The sequence below is a fragment of the Euwallacea fornicatus genome, chromosome 28 (genome assembly GCF_040115645.1).
Source record: "Euwallacea fornicatus isolate EFF26 chromosome 28, ASM4011564v1, whole genome shotgun sequence".
Taxonomy (NCBI): domain Eukaryota; kingdom Metazoa; phylum Arthropoda; class Insecta; order Coleoptera; family Curculionidae; genus Euwallacea; species Euwallacea fornicatus.
The window spans coordinates 475824-486396 of record NC_089568.1 but is presented as its reverse complement, the minus strand read 5'-3'; the positions used below and the strand labels follow the sequence as shown (position 1 = coordinate 486396).

The 10573-nt window shown below is 30.8% G+C and overlaps 1 long non-coding RNA gene across 1 annotated transcript; it reads left to right on the top strand.

Moving 5' to 3' along the window:
- On the top strand, positions 1-9136 carry LOC136347287 (uncharacterized). The gene is made up of 2 exons (XR_010733468.1): positions 1-73; positions 8974-9136. It is a non-coding gene; the product is annotated as an uncharacterized lncRNA (long non-coding RNA).
- Positions 9137-10573: the final 1437 nt, after the last annotated feature.

Below are 10573 nucleotides of genomic sequence, written 5' to 3'. Positions count from 1 at the left end.
CCGGCCGGCATGGCGGTAAGGTTAAAACGATAGCGGCTTAAGTCTTGTTAATCACTGTGTGAGAGATTTTAAGGTAATTATTACAAATTAATTAACTGCTAAATACTTAAAACAGCTATTAAAATGCTATTCGTGCTGTAGGTAATGGAAGTAAATTTTTAGTACCAGTCCTCAGGGATGTTATAATTAATGAAGATTTTCTACCCAGGCACCACTTGAACGTTTTTCATACTTTCTGCTTAAAATGGTTCACCTTAATAGTCCCGCTACTCTAACTATATTTTCCTCGTACCACATGGAATGGAAATTAATATGTTAATGAGTGGAATATGCGATGTAGTGATTTGCAAACCTCATTATTTTTTCATATAAGTGCCTATAAGTCATGTATTCTGAGCATTGAAGTCTTCATTTTTCTTCTATCAATCTTCACGAATTGCATATATTCGGATTTTCCGAGTGATTTTTCCTTGGGTTTGTGGAAAATTTCAGAACATTCTGTCGGCAGCGATGATAATGTCAAGACATTCAAAATAAAAATGTCACCATTAGTGTTCCATTTGATATAGCTCATAATTAGATTTCTTCTGAATAACATGTTATCCTTTCTTTTGATACAGATAATTAGAACTGTTATTAAAGTGCTACTTACACTTTATTACGTAGCCAGAAAAAAAAATTTTAGATCTAAGAATCATTAGTGTTGGTAAATGTTTACTATCCAAGCCCACTTAAATGCCATATTTTCCATATTTTGTGGTTGAAATCATCCATCTTTATTATTTCATTGCTATAATCTTATTTAGGAGAGGCTTCATATGAAATGGTAATTTATAATATATTTATAACTAGAGTGTGCAATATAGTGATTTGCAAATTTTTTGTTTTCCTGGAAGTATTCTATTATGTATTCTGAGCACTGAGTTCTTTATTTTTCTTCCATTCATCTCAAGGATTCTATATGTTTTGATTTTTGTCAACATGTTTGGATTTTTAGTAAATTCCAAGAGGTTTAGCCAGAAGTGACAATAATATTTAAGGATCCAACCAAGGTAATAATATTACTATTAATGGTTCATTTGAAATAGCTGATAATTGTGTGGTTGAAATTTTTTAGGAATGAAATTTTACCTTTTTTTTTGGGTTAAATACATTTTTTTTGCTTTCAACAGTCGCATAGCCACTTGATAAAGACCGAACAGTCTTTCCTTTTGAGTTTGCTTATATTTAACTGAAAATAGTCATTTTGGATTTTGATACTTGTTAACTTTAAAAATATTGTTAAATAAATGATTGAACAAAATCAAAAGAACAACATTATAAAGTTTTGAAGTTTGTCATAGAACATCTATCCATATGTTATTTTTGTATTAGTTCAGTATTTTTCATTTTGATTTTTGAAATTATCAGGTTTTGTAACATGTGTGTAATGTACAATATACATATTTTCAGTAAAACAATGTTACCTTGATAACAATAATTTTTATAATTTTACACTGCAAACTTTTATACCTACAATTGACGAAACATTTAAATTGAAGTCAAATACACATTTCTGTGAAATAAAACTCATGGGCTATTATAAAGGTTCATTAAGCATTATTAAGGTCTTAGGTGTATTTTTATTTTGATGATGGATTGGATCGATGTAAAGAGCTTGGCACAAATCAGCTGGTAATGAATAACTTAATTTTTAGGTTCACTTAAAGTTAAAATTTCTAATATTTAATTTATACTGTATATTTTTATTAACCCAATTAAGGGAATGGTGCTTTAATTTATTTTTTTCCATTTACTTCTTGGAGCCTCTATGAAGACTGATTTGTTTCTTTTAACTGAACATTGACATTATTTTTTTATTTATGCTACTTGCTTAACGACTACTTTTATATAATGTAATATGGAAAAGTTGATTACTTATTAAAAAATACATCTTTAATAATTTTTAAAATAATTACCAAAAATTTACATGTGATTCTAAACATAATAAAAAATGTAAATCAAAGTTTGCAGATTCAGATAATATTTTATGTATTTCCCAAAAAGCCACAAAATTATTGGCAAATGAGCACTTAGAAAAAATAAATAAAAATTACAGTTTAACTTCTATCACTATTTACAGTATAATCGTTCTAATAAAAAAATACAAATAATCATTGAAACGTCCATTCTACCGGAAGTGTTGAGAACCTGACCAAAAATTCATTTTTTTATTATTGTTTTTTCAATAACTGATGTAAATACGAAAAAACTATAAGATCTTAAACAGTTTGTTAATAAAATTAAGAAGTTATTGTGTATTGTAGCATTTATCATCCACACATTGCTAAAGGGTCAGAGGAAGAAAAAAGACCCTGAACACTGAAAAAATACCCTGTAGATTATCAAAATTATTTGACGTGATCAATGATGTAAGTTCTCCGTCATAAACTATATTACAAATTTTAACTAGCTATCTCAAAAACTGCAGAAGCTGTAAAGAAAAACCTGACTTTTTATATTTCAACATCCTGTAGATTGGTAACGAAACTTTTGCGGTGCTACGTTTATATGGCATTTTAGTCGTCAAATGAGCCAAAGAATTACCCCTTTCCGTATGTAGATGATAATTAGGAACACCCTGTATAATTATAAATATATTTACAAATATGAGTAATTCTTTAATGAAAAATGATATTATTTTAATTTGGTCTTGTTTGACAAAAACCTTTGCCACAATCGCTTTTTCACGTACATATTTAGGATAATTATTTCATTAATGATTAAAATATTTTGTTTAGTCCATTTCGTTGCTACTTTTAGAGCTTGAATTACTTCGGAGTGTGAAACTTTATTAAGTAGTTCTTTTTGGATTTCACTATCACTTTTTTGAGAGTCATTATCGGTGTTACATTTGCCTTCCAGATTTAAATCTTCTATTATTGTGATTGTGTTTTATTCTTTCACATTAAGAATTGTATATTCAAAGGGTACTATAGCTTGTAGAAGCATGATAGTCTCTTCTAGGGCATTATAAAGACTTTCTCTTCATCGAAATGCTGATTTATAATAGACGACGTTAAACCGTTTTTATCAACCTCATTAGTTTTTGTCTTTATATTTTGCTAGTATTTCATAATAGTTTGGAGGACATAACTTTTTTCGTGCAACCGTCAAATTAATAACTGCATTTCATAAAGTAAATTTCTTCAAAGCTTTTCCCATTGTATCATCTGCAGCAACGGTGGAACTCAGAATACTGTTTCTGTAGTACAGTTTCATAATCCTTAGTATATTCTGATCCATAGGTTGGTTTAGAGGGGTGACGCTTGGTGGCACGAAGATTACAAAAAATATCCGTCACTTTTTCAATTCTTTAATGGCTGGATGCTATGGGACATTTTCTAACAGTTATAAAGTTTTTTCAGGGAGATTTTGAGACTTTAAGAAACACTTAACCTGAAATGAATTCAGTATCCAGAAGGGCATATACTATACATATAAAATTAATATAATGTTACTTCAGGAAGCAATTATTGATAGAACCAGTTTTTAAAAAGTTTGGATGTCATCCATGCATTTCTGGTGCCCTTATACACAGCGTGACTCATTTCAAATGAAAACACCTGTAATGTATGATGTAACTTTTGCATTTGTACCTTGATTTCAAACAACCAAGACTCAAAAAATAGAGAATAAAAAGCTCTATTTATGCCGTAAAAATTGTTTTCTAATACACCCAATTAAAACCCAGTATAACTTATTTTCCATATCAAACATCAGAGAAAAGGATTAGAGTGTTTATAGTTGCAAACAATATTATTTTATCAGATTGCCATAAAAACAAATTCAAACGAATTAGATTGAATGATAACATCATGATTGATAATATACATCAAATTAATTCAATTTGTTAGTTAAAAGTAATGTAATTGTTATATTATATGTACATGTATTGAATTTTTTACCCAATTTATACCTCTTTTTCTCAAAAACTAATCGCTAGATTTTGAATCGCAATACACCATTTCGTATAGCTTTGAAAGATGTTTAATTTGAGGTCTTACTTGATCCATGTTAGAATTTTAAAAAATCTGCTATTTTCCACTACCGATGATATAAATAACATCTAAAACACCAAACAAATGTCAACAGATATTTTGTTTTGTCCCCTAAATTGAAGACACGGGTTGCCACTTTTGCAGAATTATTGTTTTTGTAATAATTATTACACACTGTACAATCTTGATCCTTTCTTGTAACGTGTAAACCATTTTAATCAAATTAAAAATTGAACAAACGAGAAAATCACTAAAACCACTAAATGTAGAGGAAAACAATGATAAATCGTTCCTTAAAAAAATGTTTATCAATTTTAAACTAAAATTTAGAAATGTCATTGTTACTGATACATTTTTTTGGGAAGTTGAGATGTTTTGAGCCTAACTCTATATTTTCAGCATTACACAGCAATAACATTACATACAGTCGCGGTCATATAAATAGCACACTTTTAACTTTAGGTCCACCTGAGAAATAAACACTTCTTATCTGCAAATGTTGATAAAATTAGGTTTTTTGTGAACAAAGGACAACATTTTTAAGAAAGGTCTTAACTTGTGCCTATATATATTCGATTATTTTCAAATTCAGTTGTTTAGTGTGGTCATATAAATAGCACGTTTTCTAAGATCGCTGAAAAATATCACGTAAATTAACAAATTGTTTCTGAAAGTATGATATTTAGGTGTTTCCTTATATTCGATTATTTAATTCAAATTTTTTAGTGGGTAAAAGGAAGCATTATGGTATAGAAAGAAAAAATCTCATCGTTCGTTTGAAAAATGAAGGTCTCAGTATTTCAGAGGTTGCTAATAACATAAAATGTTCTCGAAAACTTGTTTACAATGCCCTTAAGTTATTTGAATCTATCAATAGTACTGAAAACAAAATTAGAACGCCTAGAAATCGCAAAACCTTAGCAGCAATGGATAGATTAATCACCAGAAGCAAGTCTGATCCTTTTAAAACAGCTAAGCAAATTAAACAAGAAATTTTGAATGAACCTGATGTCAATTTATCTGTTAGAACTATTAGAAGGAGATTAAATGAAATTAATCTAAGAGGATGCATAGCGAGAAAAAAGCCACTAGTGTCCAAACGAAATCTAAATAGATTAAAATTTGCACACGATCATGTGAATAAAGACATTAAATTTTGGAAAAATATTCTTTGGAGTGACGAATCAAAGTTCAAACGGTTTGGTAATGACGGAAAAATATTTGTACGGCGTCCTCCAGGCCAAAGCCTCAATAAAAAATACACTATTAAAACCATAAAACACGGCTGAGGGAATGTCATGGTCTGGGGAGCTTTCTCGTGGAATGGTGTTGGTCCAATACATAAAATAGACGGTATAATGGACAGATTTATGTATAAAGATATCCTTTCCACTATCATGGAGCCTTATGCAGACGAGTAGAGATGCCCCTAACATACAAATTCATGCACGACAGCGATCCTAAACATTCGTCAAAACTGGTAAAAGGCTGGATTAGGGATAATATGGTAGGTGTTTTAGATTGGCCATCACAGAGTCCAGACTTGAACCCTATAGAAAACTTACGGAGCCGCATAAAACGGGATTTACGAAATAAAAATCCTACAAATTTAGAGGAATTGTGGAATAATATTCAAGATGCTTGGAATAATACTCCAGATAGTTTTTGCAGAAAGTTAGTGGAGGCCATGCCATCAAGATTAAATGCGGTTATACGAAATAAAGGCTATTCCACAAAATACTGACTTACAACATGAAAATTTAGTTTAATGTGAAATGTACTATTTAAATGTCCCATCAAATACCATAAACTTTAGAATAATCTTTTGTTTTGCATTTGCATTAGGTTCTTTTTTGTTTATATTTTTCATATTGGCAAAATAAATCAGGAGACAAACAGTCACAATTGATAAATTAATATAAATTTGGAAATATTGAAAATTTAAAAGTGTGCTATTTTATGACCGCGACTGTACAAATAACATTACATATAATAACATTCATGATTAAAATCAAGTTATTTGGTTTTTGTTTAATTTTTACAAAATCGAAGTGCAAAAATAAAAACTCCATAATGCAGAGAATAAAATTATCTTTCACATGAGGTATCACACTACCCCTCTTCGAATTTAAAAATATCAGAAGGGTGGTTTCTAAATGAGGAGGGATGAATATCGAAAACAACTTATTCACCAAATGTTGTCTCCCTCCTTATCAAAATAGGCGTGTTTTCGCGTTTTTTTTTTAACAGACTATAGAAGCATATTAAGGGTAGACAATTTTTTCTGGGACATCCTCTATATGCCAACTACATTCGAGAATCTAAAGGGTGTTAACTTCTTAAGGTCATGGTCAATCTGTATTTTATGTTGAACGTAGAATATTTTGAGTTAGTAGGAATAAAAATAATTAGGAATGCATGATTTTTTTCAAAGGATGTTGATAGGTTGTTGTTTATTACTGCGTTCCCATTTGAATGCCCACAATTACATAATAAATTATGGTATAGGCAGAATAGTCTTTCCGACGCTGCATTGGACAGTTTGGGCGGATGAGACGTTATGACTCTTGTAAAAAAAACGCTAAGTGGATTCTCACAATCAATTGACGTATCTAATGACTCAGATTCTAATAAGTTAACTATATTCCAAGTTTAAGCTAAATAACGCCCTGTTATAAGGGAAAAAATGAAAACAATTTAATTTTCATACCCTGCGCCTCCGAAACGAAGCATTTGTGGATAGTTGCTTATGTGAACTTCTAGCTCTATTTTTGGTCGGAAAATATGCTATCAAAAGGTTGCAATTTAATATACAGTGACTCCCGAAAATATTCGGACATTTATTCATGTACTCTATATTTGTGTATAAACATCTTAAAATAAGTAATTATGAAGCGACTCTTTGGAATATGTACTGGTATTGCTTTTTATTTATTAACATTGAAAAACAAAATTTGTAATTCCTTATCAAGATATAAAAAAGTTGAATATCTTATCAACATAACAAAAACAACCTAAACAAAAATATTCGGACATTCATAGTAACTCGCAGTTTTATCTAGAAAAGAGTATGTTGTGTTGGGTCTAATATTTAAATAGCGTTTAATTTTGCTCATTAAAGTTATCCACAAGGCCTATTTGTATTTTTAAGCCGTAAAAATGGGTAGAGTAAAAAATAAAGCCAATATCAGTTTCGATTTACGGAAATTGGTAATTTTTAATAATGAGAAGAAGTTGTCGTACAGAAAAACTGGAGAAAAGCTTAATTTGAGCAAAAGTACCGTTGCAGACATTATTCACCGGTATAAAGTTGAAGACAGAATTCTTTCTATCAAACAAACTGGCCGTCCAAAATTAATAAATGACCGAGAGGAGCGATACATCATGAAGACAATTAAGGAAAATCCCAGAATTAGCGCCCCTAAACTGACAGTATCTCTAGAAAATCAAACTGGTAAAAAGGTGTCTCCAGAAACTATACGAAGATGTATAAGAGCAAATGGTTTTAATGGTCGAGTACCTAGGAAAAAGCCATGGCTTCATTGCAAAAATAAGAAGTTTAGAAAAGAATTTGCATCGGAGATGATTTTAAAACCTAAAAACTATTGGGACGATGTAATATTTGCGGATGAATCAAAATTCAATATATTCGGGTCGGATGAACGACCAATGATATGGAGGAGACCCAATGAAGAACTTAAAAGTAGCAATTTAAGTCCTACTATGAAACACGGTGGCGGATCAGTGATGGTGTGGGGCTGCATTTCGTCCAAAGGGGTTGGGGAATTAGTTTTCATTGATAGGATAATGGACAAAATGGTTTATTTAAACATTTAAAAAAATAATTTGTTAAAAAGTGCTACTGATATGGGTATTCAAGAAAGCTTTAAGTACTATCAAGACAATGATCCCAAACACAACGCAATGGTTGTTAAGGAGTGGATGCTCTATAACTGTCCAAAGGTCCTTAAAACCCCAGCTCAGTCTCCGGGTCTTAATCCAATTGAAAATGTATGGCATAAGTTGGATTTGCAAGTAAGATCACATTCGATATCAAATAAAAATGAGCTAAAAAGAGTGTTACTGGAGGAGTGGCGCAAAATTGACCTTAATTTAATAAAAAAAATTGTTTTGTCTATGCCTAGACGGCTTCAAGCCGTTATAGACAATAAAGGAGGACACACAAAATATTAATATTGCTCGTGTTTAAACATAAATAACTTATATTTTGTTCTTAACGTGCTCAAAACTCTACTGTCCGAAAATTTTTGTGATGCCAAAAATGTGTAGTTGTGTAACTTTTGTTTGATTTTCTAGTATTGTTAGTTAATATTAAATATATTTTTACATTGATTGCAAGAAAAAGTTGATACCAAACATATTCCAACGTCCTAGTTCATAATTGGTTATTTACATTATAATAATACATAAAAGAAAACGTTAAGTGTAGATGTCCGAATATTTTCGGGAGTCACTGTAGCTCAAGCATATTGAAGTAAACATCATAATCTCCATTTTCTTAAACTTTTCGTTGCAAGATTCGGTTAAAGGCGGTTAACTAGAGTAACACATGCCGTGATTTCTACGTTAGTTCCGCAAATGATAGATTAATGTTATCGAAAACGTTCAATTGACAAGAAAATTTCTAAATTGAAGAAAATCCTTCTGACACCAGCGATCAATAGTGCACTTATCATAATTTTTTTTTAATTTAAAAAGAACGTTTTACCCTAGGAATACCATCAACCTGCAAATTCTGCCCATGAATTGAGATGCTTCGTGGTATAGATTATTTTGTACATAGACTAAAAGCTTCAGTGAAATTAAAGTTTTAAATAAAAAGCGAAACATAAGTTGCTTTAACATATCGATTTCATTTTTGGACTTTTATTGTAATTACAAACGTGGTTTAATATTACTTTTATTTTTACAGTGACGAGCTCTTCCGTCATTCACGAATGAGAAGCATTCAACCAGCCTAGTGATTGACTTAAGAGACACGACGGATTGCCTTAGGGCTGTAATTTGCAATACTCGATTAAATAAGTATTATATTAATTTTGTACTGATAAATTACGAATAAAAGAGCAGTTTTTGCTGGTTGTTTTATTGATTAATATCCTATTTCTAAAGCAGTTCTTGGGAAGTGTATTTTATTTTATGTAGCTTAGCAAGTGCTTAAAAAAAGATTAGTATGCCAAGACGTTCCACAGGTACCTACATAATAAATGAAAAGTACTCGATTCCGAGCTGAAGAACTTCAAATAATCATCAGAGAAAACAGAGATGTATGATGGTGTCATTCCAAAAGTGTCGATGGAATGCGAGGTGAACTGAGTAGCTTTGCAGAAGTTGACACTGAGAGTGAACGAAGAAATATCTTAAACTTGAAGTTAACGATAAAAGCCTATAGCTAACGAAAACCAAGTAAAGTTATCTTTACTCATAATCGAGCATTTAAAGTGTTGATAAATGAGCTCGATTTTTAATTCCTACTTCAGTAATGGTTTTTTTGAAAGTACCATTAAATTCCTGATAGCCACGAAGAGAGAACGTTACCCCAAGGACAAATTTTAAATATTTACTTGGATGCTGAAGTTAATACCCAGGTGTAATGCATAACACTGCCTTGAGGATTAATAACGTTGGACAACACACGGTTATTACTTTCCATGTAAAACGTGTTTATTTTTGCAAATTGAAGCTGCTATTGCAAAATTAGTCGAAATCGAAACATAGCAGAAACTGACATGAATTAAGTTGTTTTTGCTTGGAAACTGGATATTTTAAATGACCATATAATTTTCTTTCTAGAAGAAATACATAGATAATCAGACTTGTAGCATTATTTCTTGACACAAATTTATGGAGTAGAATGATACAATGAACTTCTTAAGGGCGGTTTTATATCCTTGGTTATCGCTGGGTGGGTCTAATAAAGAGTCCAATACTCTATATTGGCAGGTTTCTAACTGGGGCAGTTTGTGTTTGTGACTCCTCTCTCCTGAAACTCGCGTAACGGGGGCTCGCAGGTTTCGCAGGGGTGCCTGTGTTGGTTTCTTAAAACAGTCCAGTTTATGATCTTTATACAGTTATGGCTAAAAAAATAAGAGTGTCATTTAAAAAATTTATTATAAGTAATATTTACAATATTTATTCTAAAAATATACAACCTGTTTCAAAATATTGTTCTCAACATCTATCTTATTTACAATACTAGACTACAATATACACTGGTGGCCAAAAGTAAATTGACAAATACATTTTTTTAAAATTTACTAAGTAAGGAAACAATAATCTTATTATTTTTTTTTAATGATATAATTATCCACTCTAGATAAATAATGTTCGTAAATTAAACAAATGTTTTACAAGAAAATATACAGTTGTGGTCAAAATAATAAGAGTGGTAGTGCTGAATTTCAATATAATAATAAAAATAAAACGATACAATTCCTTCTTAAATAAGAGGAGGCTATCGGCCTACGTGGCCTTTCTGCCCATGTTGGTATTTACAGTGGTATAATGATAGT